The 11,868-nt window shown below is 42.3% G+C and overlaps 1 protein-coding gene across 5 annotated transcripts in view; it reads left to right on the top strand.

Moving 5' to 3' along the window:
- PPFIBP2 (PPFIA binding protein 2) overlaps nucleotides 1–11,868 on the top strand; it is a 196,053-nt gene that overhangs the window by 15,987 nt on the left and 168,198 nt on the right. The window lies entirely within an intron of this gene.

Raw genomic sequence — 11,868 nt, 5'->3', positions numbered from 1 at the left:
GAAGGAAGGAAGGAAGGAAGGAAGGAAGGAAGGAAGGAAGGAAGGGAGGGAGGGAGGAAGAGAGGGAGGGAGGGAGGAAGGGAGGGAGGAAGGAAAGGAGGAAGGAAGGATGGATGGATGGATGGATGGATGGATGGATGGATGGATGGATGGATGAATATATTAAGCACCTAATGAGCATTTCACAAATATCTCATTTGATCTCACAACAACCCTGGGAGGTAGGTGCTATTATGATCCCCACTTTACAGTTGAAAAAACTAGGCAGTTTAAGTGACTTGCCCAAGTCCACTTCGCTAGTAAGCATCTTGGGGCAGGATTTGAACTGAATCAAATCTTGTTGATTATAGATAGGCCCAGCCCTTTACCCATCGAGTCACCTACCTAGCTTGGCAAGGAAGTGCGAGAGCCCAGATGTGAAGCGAGATTCTCCAGCTCCAGATCCCAGCACATTTTGCTCTAGGCCATCACATATGTTTTACAGCCTTGTAGGGAGGTAGGGTATATCAGTAGAGTATGAAGAAAGAAGCCAAGGGAGCTTAGAAGAAATATAAGCCACAAGAGAAATGAAAAGTTTGTTGGAAATTAAGAATTCCAGAGATTGGGACGGCTAGGTGTCACAATGAATAGAGCACTGGCCCTGGAGTTAGGAGGACTTGAGTTCAAATCCAGACTCACACAGTTCACACACACACACACACACACACACACACACAAAACTAGCCGTGTGACCTTGGGCAAGTCACTTAACCCCAATTGCCCTGCCTTCCCCCTCCAAAAAAAAAATAAAAGTTCAAATTTTCCCTTCTTAGATTTTTTTCCCTTCTTAGATTTGGCTCCTGGTTCTGCCCAACTGAGCTCTCTTGGGCGGACAGCTTCTGCCATCCAACATGTTAGCCATCCCTCCCAGCTTCCTATTCTGTACAGATTTAATTGGCACCCTATCTCTGCCTTCATCCCTCCACCATTTATTTTCTTTCCCCTAACATGGACTTCTGTGATAAAATTTTAAAACTGAAATGCATTTATCCTCACACAGTTTTAGTTTTGGCCCAGATTTTCAACCTGTGGAGGTATTTTTGATCCTAATTCTTAAGTGATTATAGAAGATAGGACTGAGAACAGTGAGACCATCCACCTGAGCCCCTTCCTTTTATAGAGGAGAACTGAAGCCCGGACAAGTTTTCATTTGCCCAAGGGTGTGCACATTTATTTTGTCATTCAACATATTAGCTGTACTTTAGTTTCATGTAATTTGCAAATTAAATAAAGATATAATAATAAATGCCTTCTTAGTCCTTCCTGTGTCAGCCATTAGAAACCATGAAGACATCTGGTATGACAGCCACATCCATCACCAAGGCCAGTCATTGATTATCACTGGCAAATTATTCCAGGCCTTTCATGGCCTATCCTACCTCTAGTTTCTCATTTTATTCTCCCCAGTCAACAATGATTGAGGGGTATGTAGGTGGCACAGTGAGTAGAACACCAATCCTGGAGTCAGGAGGACCTGAGTTCAAATGTGGCCTCAGCCATGTAATAGCTGTATGACCCTGGGCAAGTCACTTAACCCCGATTGCCCTCCAAAAATAAACAGTGATTGAACCTAGTCAGTAGCAAGCTTCCAAATGTAAGAGGAAGGGGAAGGGAAAACCCTGGCCACCACAGGAGAGTGGTGGCTTCCTGTGACTCCATCTTCTTTCTATAAGGCCAGTAATATAAAAAGAAAAAATTCTAATTGGATTTCAGAGGCAGAAAAAAAAAAAGCAATTTTCATATTATTGGAAAGAGTCCTAGGCAGAGCATCAGAATGCCTGGAATCTAGTGTCAGCACTGGCTAGCTGCATGACCCTGTTTAAATCATTTTCCTTTCTGGGCCCCAGTTTTTTCTTCTATAAAATAAGTGAGCTTGAGAAAGATGATCTCCTGAGTTCCTGTCAGAGTCTATTGCTGGGGTGTAAAGGGCTTTGCAAAAGAGTTAAACCAGTCTTTGACCCTTTTATTTAGTGTGTTTAAAATAGGAGTTCTTAACCCCGGGATCCTGCTACTGCTGTTTAGTCATTTTCAGCTGTGTCCCATTTTGGGGTTTTCTTGGCAAAGATACTGAAGCTTTGCCATTTCCTTCCCCAGCTCGTTTTCCTCATTTACAAATGAGGAAACTGAGGCAAACTGGGGGAAGTGACTTGGCCAGGGTCACACAGCTAGTAAGTGACTGAGGCTGGATTTGAACTCAGGAAGAGTTCTGATTCTACTGTGCCATCTAGCTGCCCTAAAATATTCCCCAACAGGATACCAAAGAGATCATTTCTGACCTGTTGAGACTGTAGTTATTCATAATATGATGTATGCTGTGTTCCACCTCCTGATTTTATATTAATCATATCTAACATTGGTAAAGGAGTATTTATATCTAATCTGCCATTGTTGTTATTTTATTCATTATTTTGCTGACTCCTGGGGTTACAAAATCAAGAATTTCTGTGTTTGTATCAGCAAGAATATCTTATGTGAAGATATTAAACCTATTAAGTGCCCAATGTACCACATCAAAATATTTTTCCTTCCCTAATGGACTTATTTTGAAATACAGTTTATTTGCTATAACTGACCTTTCTATTAGCTTTATTAGCATTTACAAAAATAAATAGGTGGGGTTAGTGGATTGTAGGCCTCTGTATCATTAAAGAAGAGTGCAAATCCTACTTCTGACCCTATTAGCTGAGTGAGTGAGTGACTCCTGGGTGAGTCACTTAAATTCAAATTGCCAGGTAATCCTCCAAGACTGTAATTTACAAAGGAGTGGCAGAGCAGCATCTTTGGATGGAGTTTTCACACCTGGAGGTTCTAGTTAGGGAACGAACTCATTTTTATTGCTGAACATCTCTGATTACCAGATTTATTTGTTTATTCTGATGAGTGGAACTACATTTAGACTTTATTGCCTTCCTTGTATTCTACATTAGCCTCCTTAATGTCCCTTGCACAAAACAATCCATTTTCCCAGCCTTTTCACTGGTTCTCTTCATATCTAAGGACTAGGTTAGAATTGGCTAGCCAGAACATGGCTGGCCCAGTTTACCATTACAGAAGTATCAATCTGGGGTGCAGAGAACCCAACAATTGCTATCTGTACTCACTCTAAACCATCAAAACCCTAACAGTGAGCAACAAAGTCTTGGACTGTTCATTCTGTAGTTATTGGTTATTCAATGAAAGCCAGAGTAATTTGGGTTTTAAAGGCATAGTCAAGTAGCTCTGTTTGAATCACAATAGGCTTTTTAAAAGCCTTTTTTTTTTTCAGAGCTAAATAAGTGAAATAATAAGTGAAAACTGCAAAACAGAGTAAATTATCCCAGTTTTTTGGGACATAATTTTCTAAATAAATAGAAAATTAAAAACAAATCTAGCCTCCAAACCCTTCCAAGCACCCCAGAGTTATGTTCCTTTAGACAGAGCACCCACATGGCATTTCCTCAGACAAGCTGAGACATAGGAAAGACCTTAATTTAAAAAGGCTCTGGTTATCCATTGCATCCTGGGTCATCTCCAGTCTTCTGGACTCTCCTGTCTTGCCACTGGATTCCCAGTGACTCTGGAGGAGGCAGTAAGGCTGATAACTTTGTGCAGTTCTGCCTCACTCAGATCCCATTCATTGGCAAGTCAAGACATCACCCTTCTGATATCACTGATCCTCTTTGAGAGCAAAGGGTGAATAACAAATGCCTCAGAACCAGAATGCTTTTTCCTTCTTCATGTTTACTCCTCAGATTCCCTGGCTTCATTCAGATTCCAACTAAAATCCAGCCTTCTTCAGGAAGTCTTTGCTAATCCTTCTTAATATTATCACCTTTTCTCTGAGATTCCCCTTAATTTATCCTGTTTGTATCTTATTTGCACATGGTTCTTTTTATGCAGTCCTAACCCATTAGATTGGGAGATTCTGTAAGCAAGGACTGCCTTCTTTGTATTCTTAGCAGTTTTTGACATATAGTGAGTACAATGCTTAATAAATTCTTCTTGGCTTGTCTTGACTTTCTTCCCAGTAATTTATAGTTTTCTGGGATTTAAAGTTGAGTTGCTTAAGCTTATAGGGGAAGGGAGTTGGCTTTGTTTTGGTTTTTTTTTTTGTGGGGTGGAAGAGGAAACCACAAAACTGGACCCTTCCCTCCTCTCCTTCCTCCCCCCAAAAAAGTGTTAACCTGTCTAGCTCACTTATTTGTTTCACCCTTACCTCTCAGACCTTCTTTATGAAACCTTCCTGGTTTTCCCTATCTACCCCCAACAGCTATTTCCCCAACACCAAGGTCACCTGTAACATACATGTTAGCATCCCCATATCAGGAAAATAATTTCTTATTTTTGGTTTCTTTTTATTATATTCACATACGCTAGAATAATTTCTGGCAGTTACTAGAGGCTTATTCATTAATTAATTGCTTTCTTTGCTGTAAAGTGTCGTTTATCCTTCCTGAAAAGCCAGCAGAGTTCTTTTGAAGACCTGATTTTGTAAGATGTTTCTCTTCCCTTTAAATGTGAATACAGTTTTAGTGGAAACTTGATCTGAAATTGTTTTTCTTTTTTCCCTGCAAATATCTGAAGTACAGAGATTGTTTTTTACTGTGGCTATTGGAAGATTCAGAACTTAGCTAAATCCCTTCCCCTCTTTGGGCCTCAGTTTCCCTATATGTCAGATAAGAGAGTTTGACTTGAAGATCTCTTAAGGTCTCCTCTAGCTGTGATATTTAATCTTACAAACATTAAGTGCTTACTGTATACAAGGACAGGCAACATGTTACAGGTTTAAAGAGCCACCCTCAAAATCAGGATGACCTGGGTTCAGATCCTTGGGGAGTGGCTTTACTTCTTAGGGGCTGACCAAACTCTCCAGTGTGGAGCTGAAGAATAGTTGTTGTTCTACATTGGTGGTGGAATTCGGTACAGGCATGAAATAACAAGTCTGAAGTCAAAAAATGACCAGTGAATGATTTATGTGCCTCTAGAACATCATTCTTCTTCATTTCTTTACCCTTCAGTTTCAAAAACTGCCAGCATTTATCACAAAGTCTTCCCGGGTGTTCTTTGATTTCGTTTTCCACCTCTTCACTTTGGAAGCCAGCGGCATTTTCTCATTTCCTTCTGGTCACTAAGTGTGCTTTTAATTCTTTAAGCACTTCTTACCAGACTTGAGTCTGCATCTCTCTCCATCCCATAGTGTGACTGTCCCTCCGCTTACCCTGCCTATGAACAGGCCTGAATGATTTGCCCCCTGCTTCTTCTTGGTGTAATTGGTGATGACACCCTTTGTGGGTGCCCCTTAGTTCAGACTGTTTATCTTTAGGGGTTTTCTGGATTTAACTTCTCTTCCAGGCCAGTGTCTTACTATTTGTGGTCATTCTTTGGAAGACTGAGCATCTTGCACAAGCAACGCTGCCTCCTTGGCTGCTAAATCATGCCCATGCTCACATTTCTCACTTCTGTCTCCTCTTCACTTGCTCAACCACCATCCTAATTTAAGTGCTTGTCACAGGAACTATCATAACAGCCTCCTAATTGGTTTCCATCCTTAATAGCTGTAATAATGGTTCACATTTATATGGTGTGTCAGGTACCGTATTTTACTATTAGCAGCTCATTTGATCCTTGCAATGCCCTTCCTTCTGTTCTCCATACAGCTTCCAAAATGATCTTCCTAAAAGTCACAGGTATGACCAAGTTACTCCCCTGCTCTAGAATTTTCAATGACTCCTTACTGCCTGGCAATAGGATTAATCAATGTTTATTGATTAATTGATTATTGCTTCTGGGATAAAATGCAGACTTTTCTTTTTGACATTTAAAGCCCCGTACAGTATGTCTGCACCCCACCTTTTCATAGATATTTCATGTTATTACCCTTCATGCATTCTACATTCCAGGCAGTTGTCCTACTTGCTATTCCTCAAACATGGAATTCCCTGCTCACCAACACTTCCTAGAATCCTTACCTACCTTCAAGGCTATATTCAGGTGCTACCTCCTAAATTCCCTAATTGTTCGGTACCTATGCCTCCTCAAATTATATCTCTTTACATGCCGACATATTGTATTCCAACGCATTAGAGATTTTAAGCTCCTTGCAAACGGATTTTTTTTTGTCCTTTCTTTTCCTCCCTCCCTTCCTTCCTTCCTTCCTTCCTTCCTTCCTTCCTTCCTTCCTTCCTTCCTTCCTTCCTTCCTTCCTTCCTTCCTTCCTTCCTTTCTTTCTTTCTTTCTTTCTTTCTTTCTTTCTTTCTTTCTTTCTTTCTTTCTTTCTCTTTCTTTTCTCCCCAGTATCTATCACAAATAGACATTTCACAAATGCTTATTTCTTGTGGTTGAGATAAGACCTTTGTTGAATTTTCTTTAAGCCCTTTTATCTCCTTTCAATCTTTAGGTCTGTATTGTTTTGCTTCTTCAACATGATGACACATTCTAGGTTTTTTCATTTTTTGTCCTGTGACATGAGGGCAAGGATTGTAGATTTAGTGAAAGACTGAATTTGAACTCAGGTCCTGTGTTGTGCATAGAAAGAACTAATCATAGAACCAGGAAGACCTGAGTACACATCTCACCTCTGACATGGTGGCATTTTTACCCTTGGCAAATCATTTAACCTCTCAATGCTAAGTTGGAACAAAGGTTCGAGCCTCCATGGGCAGAGGAAGTCTTCTCATCTAGTATTTCCTTATACTAATGGAAACATAGGTCCATTTCCTATCCCCTGTGCACTGCATCTAGTGCCCTCTGTCATTTTTCATCTTCGTATCCCCATAATTTAGCTGCTGGGCCTCACACATGGTTCGAATCTGCAATTCAGCATTGGAGGAAGTACCTGGTAGGAAATTCCCTGTGCCAACACAGATCTGCAACTTCTATTTTTAGAGCAGCCCTGAGAGGTTAGCAGCTTGCCCAGGGTCACAAAATCAGTAAGAGAAGAGAATTCAACCCAGGTCTTCCAGTCTTTCTTTCTATGTGCTCTATGAATCACTGATGCTAGCCTTCATCTCCAGGCTCCTTGAAGTTTCACTGGCTGACCCCTATGCCTGAAATTCTCTCCCTCCTTTGCCTCTTCCTTCAAACCTCAGCTAAAATCCCACCTTCTACTTTCCTGGTCTTCCTTCATGTGGGCACCTTCCCTCTGAGATCTCCAGGTTATCCAGCCTTGGCCAGCCTTGGTCTTGTTTGTACAATTGTTTGCATGTTCTTCCCCCCATTCAGTTGTCAGCAATTTGAGTGCAAGGGTTATTTTTGCCTTTCTAGGTAACCTCAGTTCTTAGCACAGTGCCTGGTACACAGTAGGCACTTTAAAATGCTTACTGATTGTCTTCAAAGTCCAGCCATTTTGATTTTAATAGAATTAAAAACCAGCTTCCCTAGGTTTTAAAAAAATAGGTTATCAGTCATTGAAGCTCTACTGATAAATCATTATGTTTTATGTATTTGGAATTACTGTTTGATTTTACTTTGGACATACTGTGTGTCTGGCCTTGCCAAGGTCAAGGCTGACACCTGGGGCATTTTCCAGTCAGCAATGTTGACTATTCAGAGTGAACCTTTTCTGTCTGAGTAAGTTTTGGAGTTTTGTGGTTTGGGGGTTTTTTGTTTGTTTGTTTTTGGTATGCTGGACTCTGCAGTTACAGAACAATAAGGCTCTAACCTCTGGCTTGAGAATGGAGTCACTTCTTCAGAGCTCTGGGGTACAGTCTTAATAGTAATGGTGATGACTTTTGAGTGAGGAATTAGAAGTAGTCTCTTCCCTTCCCCAGTTCTTGTCCAGCTCAGTGCTGAGCACTGCAGACTATATAAGACACAATACAGGCATAGCCTTAGAAAGAAATAAGAAAACGTACCCTCCTCTCCCCTTTATAAGGCTGAGAGACAATGGGTGTGCAACTGAAATGCCATTGATGGATTGATTAGTTTGGCTGAGTTTACAGCAGATGGCTTCTATTTTCTGAGTACAGTAGGAGATGAGGTTCACTGCATAGAGGGATCAAAGGGAGGAGATGGCGTAAGAGACTGGGAGGGAAGAGAAAGTTTGGAACAGTCCTTGTGAAGAGTAAGATAGAAAGTGAATTAGAGAGGAATAAAAGTACCATGTAGCAAGGGAGAGGGAGGGAGGGAGAGGAGGTGGGGGGAGGGAGAAGAAAGAGAGAAAGAAAAAAGGAGGAGGAGGAAGAGGGAGGGGGAGAGAGAGAGAGAAGAAGAAGGAGGAAGAGGAGGAGGGAAAGAGAGAGATTGAGAGAGGGGGAGAAAGAGAGAAGAAGAAGGAGGAGGAGGAGGAGGGAGGGAGGGAGAGAGAGAGAGAGAGAGAGAGAGAGAGAGAAGATAGAATTCATCCCTTCCTCTCTGTCCTCTATGCCACCACACTAGCATAAGTCTTCATTACTGCCCACTTGCTCTATAATAACCTCCCCTCTCTCCCTCTCCAGCTTATGGTGTTGCCCCACTAATTTTCCTGATGCTTGAATCTGGTCCTTTGTTCTTCAGATGGAGCACATGGAGGTGATCTCCAGACTTATTTTTGGAGAGCCCAGCATCATCTCCAGATGTTGGTGAGGTCCCATGGCAGAAACTTAGTGGATATAGTCAATCAACAAAATTATAATCTATTTTGCGTTATTGTTGGGTTACCATGGCCTATCTTCCTTTCTAGGCTAAATATATCCTCCTTATCTATATAGTGTGGTCCTGGAATATAGTGTGTAGTAAATAAATGGAAAGAAGGAAGTAATGGTTAGGATTGATTTGATTACTATTCCCAGAACTAGAGGTGGAAGGGGGGAAGGGGAGGTCATGGGATTGGGAAAAATTTAGGCAGCTCAGTGGGCCTGTGCCTGGGGTAGAACCCAGGACCTCAGGATGGGACAAAGAGGAACATTAAGGAGAATTTATGGATGTAAACCTCCCATTTAGATTTGAGAAGTGGAAAAGTCAAATATAACTAATAAGTTTTAAATCTAATAGAGAAAAAATGAATGAATAAAGTATTTATTAAACATTTGCTACGTCTTAAGAACTGTGCTAAGTATTGGGGATACAAATAGAAAAGTAAGACAGTAGTTGCTATGGAGGAGCTCTGTAATGTTAATGGGATTTAAGATCTTGCCCTTGCCCATTAATAGGCCTCACCTGGAGCCCATTAAGGGAAGCTGGCTTAGGGGAGGCTTGCTGTGTAGGAAGGCTTTCACACCTTTTGCTAATTTTTTTTTTTTAAAGCAATCAGGGTTAAGTAACTTGCTCAAGGTTACATGGCCAGTTATTTCTGGGTGTGGTGCTGAGTATCTGAGCCCGGATTTGATCCAGGTCATCCCAACCCTGGAGCCGGTGCTCTTACTCGCTGAGCCACCTGGCCACCCCTAAGCAATTGGGGTTAAGTAACTTGCTCAAGGTTACATGGCCAGATGTTTCTGGGTGGGTGCTAAGTGTCTGAGCCCGGGATTCGATCTCCAGGTCTTCTCAACACTGGAGCCGGTGCTCTTACTCGCTGTGCTACCTGGCCGCCCCACCTTTTGCTAATTTCTAATTAGGCACTGAGTCAGGAGGGTTGAGATGCCTTCTGACTCTGAGAAGTATATATATACTCTGAGTTGGTATTGTGCTTTGGGGGCTCGATTATGAGAAGGAACTGATCGAGATTCTGAGTGGCCACATGTTCAGAGCTCCCCAACTGCTCAGATATAAAGGCTTTCTCCATCCAGGGATGTATGTAAAGCGTATAGTTGATTCAGGCAGTCAGAGCCCTGTCTGTTGGTCTTTATTTCTCTGCTTGTATTTTCTCTGAAGTTCAGGCTGCTGACTTTTCCCCTGAACTAGTGAATGTAATTAAAAAAGATTGTTGACCCCTTAAACAGCTATCTTTCTTAGTAAAGCAGATCTAAGAACCTGTGCTAACAGCCATCCTGGGGATGCCAGTGTGGTTGCTGCTACAAGCTCCCATTCTAATGTGGGAGACAACACATTTGGAAAGTTTCAGCTGCACAACCAATGGAAAGGCCCCATGTTCCTTAGGGTAGAGTGCAAAGTAAATGGTAATGACTCTTTTTTTTTTTTTGCCTTTTTGGAGGGCAATTGGGGTTAAGTAACTTGCCCAAGGTTACACGGCTAGTTTTTTTGTTTGGGTGTTAAATGTCTGAGGCCGGAACCGAACTCGGGTCGTCCTGACTCCGGGGCTGGTGCTTTACTCACTGCACCAACTAGCCACTCCATGACTCTTTCTAATGATGATTTCCACTAGAAAAAAAATCCTAACAGTTTCTGATGTTGAATCATGTGACAGTACTAAGGTCTTTGGTGGCAAGAACATCCTTTTTTGGGTCCTTGGAGACAGTAGCACCTGCAGAGGCAGTGGTCGGGTTCTCAGGATGGTGATTATGGACACTGAGATAGATGCATTGTTATGCCCAAGCCTTTTGAGTTCATGGTCCTGGGCCATGTTAATAAAAGTCTGAGGGAAAATGGCACTCAAGATAGTGGTGCTGATTTGGATTGCCTGGCACCTGCTGCCTTCTGTCTCTCCCTCAGGGTGCCTTTCTGCTTTAGCTTATCTGGCTTTCCCTTCCTGTGGATGGCAGCTGGTTGACAGTTGATATGGATGGCCCCTTCTCCACAAATGCCATCTTCCCAGATGATGGCTGTAAGGGCTAGGCTGGAGGCAGGACTACAGGGCCACACTTGAGGACCTAGAGGGCCACATGTGGCCTCAAGGCTGCAGATTCCCCACCCCTGATGGGCACTGGGACTCTTGGGACTCTTGTGTCTATATGCCTGTTAGTGGTAGCTAGTCAATAGTTGGTGGTGATAAGAGAGGTGAGCCCTTCACTGTCGTTTCCGCTCTTAATGGTAACTAAAGATGCTAGGCTGGAAACAGGTCTGGTGGCTTAGGAGACACCACTATTCCTAAAGACTCTCTGGTTCAGAGTCCTGGGTTGTCTCCAGCAGGGTCCAAGTGGAAACAATAAATAAGGTTGTCTGACTTTCCTGCCACATGCTGCCGTTTCAGCAGGCCTGCTGAAAGGTTGTACCCAAAACTTCGGAAAGGATGAGGTTTGGCATGGAATAAGAGAATGTTGGAGTAAGGAAGGGGTTTAAAGCATGCCTTTTTTTTTTTTACTTTAAAAACTGAAACCACAAGGTATTGGGAGTATTGATATAAAATTCAGGTGGAAATATTCAGAAGGCTGTTGGAAACATGGAACTGTGGAGCTCAAGAAGGAAGTGAGAGTTGGACATCGAGATTTGAGATTAATGAGAGTAAATAAATGAGTTGACCAAAGAGGGAGTCTTAGAGAGCCCTGACCTGAGTCTCTAGGTGGAAATTAACTTGCCAGAGAAGTAGGAGGACCAGGAATAGACAATGTCTTCTGTTCCCAGTTTACAAGTGAGAAAACTAAGGGTCTGGGAAGTTGTGACTTGTATGCAGTCATAAATAGTTATTAAGTGCTAGAGTTAAGACTCAAAGCCATTTCTTCTCATTCCCAGTAGAGTTTTTTCCACTATACCATTAGATCTCATATTAAAAACATCTAAGGAACCTTAAGCTCTTCCCAAGTTTTTTTTTTCTTTTTAATCCAGTGAATCTTCAGGACAAGTTAGGCAAGGAAGGTAACAGGCAGGATTGTCCTCTTTTATGGCTGAGTCAGAAGGTAGGTAGGTGTCTTTCCCATGGAACCAAAGCTCTTAGTTTGCATTTTCACCTACACAGTAGCCCAGCCAGATTGTATGTGCCCAGTGAATGCTTGTGGGAGGGAGGGAGGGAGGAAGGGAAGAAAGGAAGGAAGGGAAGGAAGGGAAGGAAGGGAGGAAGGAAGGAAGGAAGGAAGGAAGGAAGGAAGGAAGGAAGGAAGG

The sequence above is a fragment of the Petaurus breviceps genome, unplaced genomic scaffold (assembly GCF_028583685.1).
Source record: "Petaurus breviceps papuanus isolate PSGF00001 unplaced genomic scaffold, PetGlider_PUasm1.0 140, whole genome shotgun sequence".
NCBI lineage: Eukaryota > Metazoa > Chordata > Mammalia > Diprotodontia > Petauridae > Petaurus > Petaurus breviceps.
This window is presented reverse-complemented; position numbering and strand designations above follow the sequence as displayed.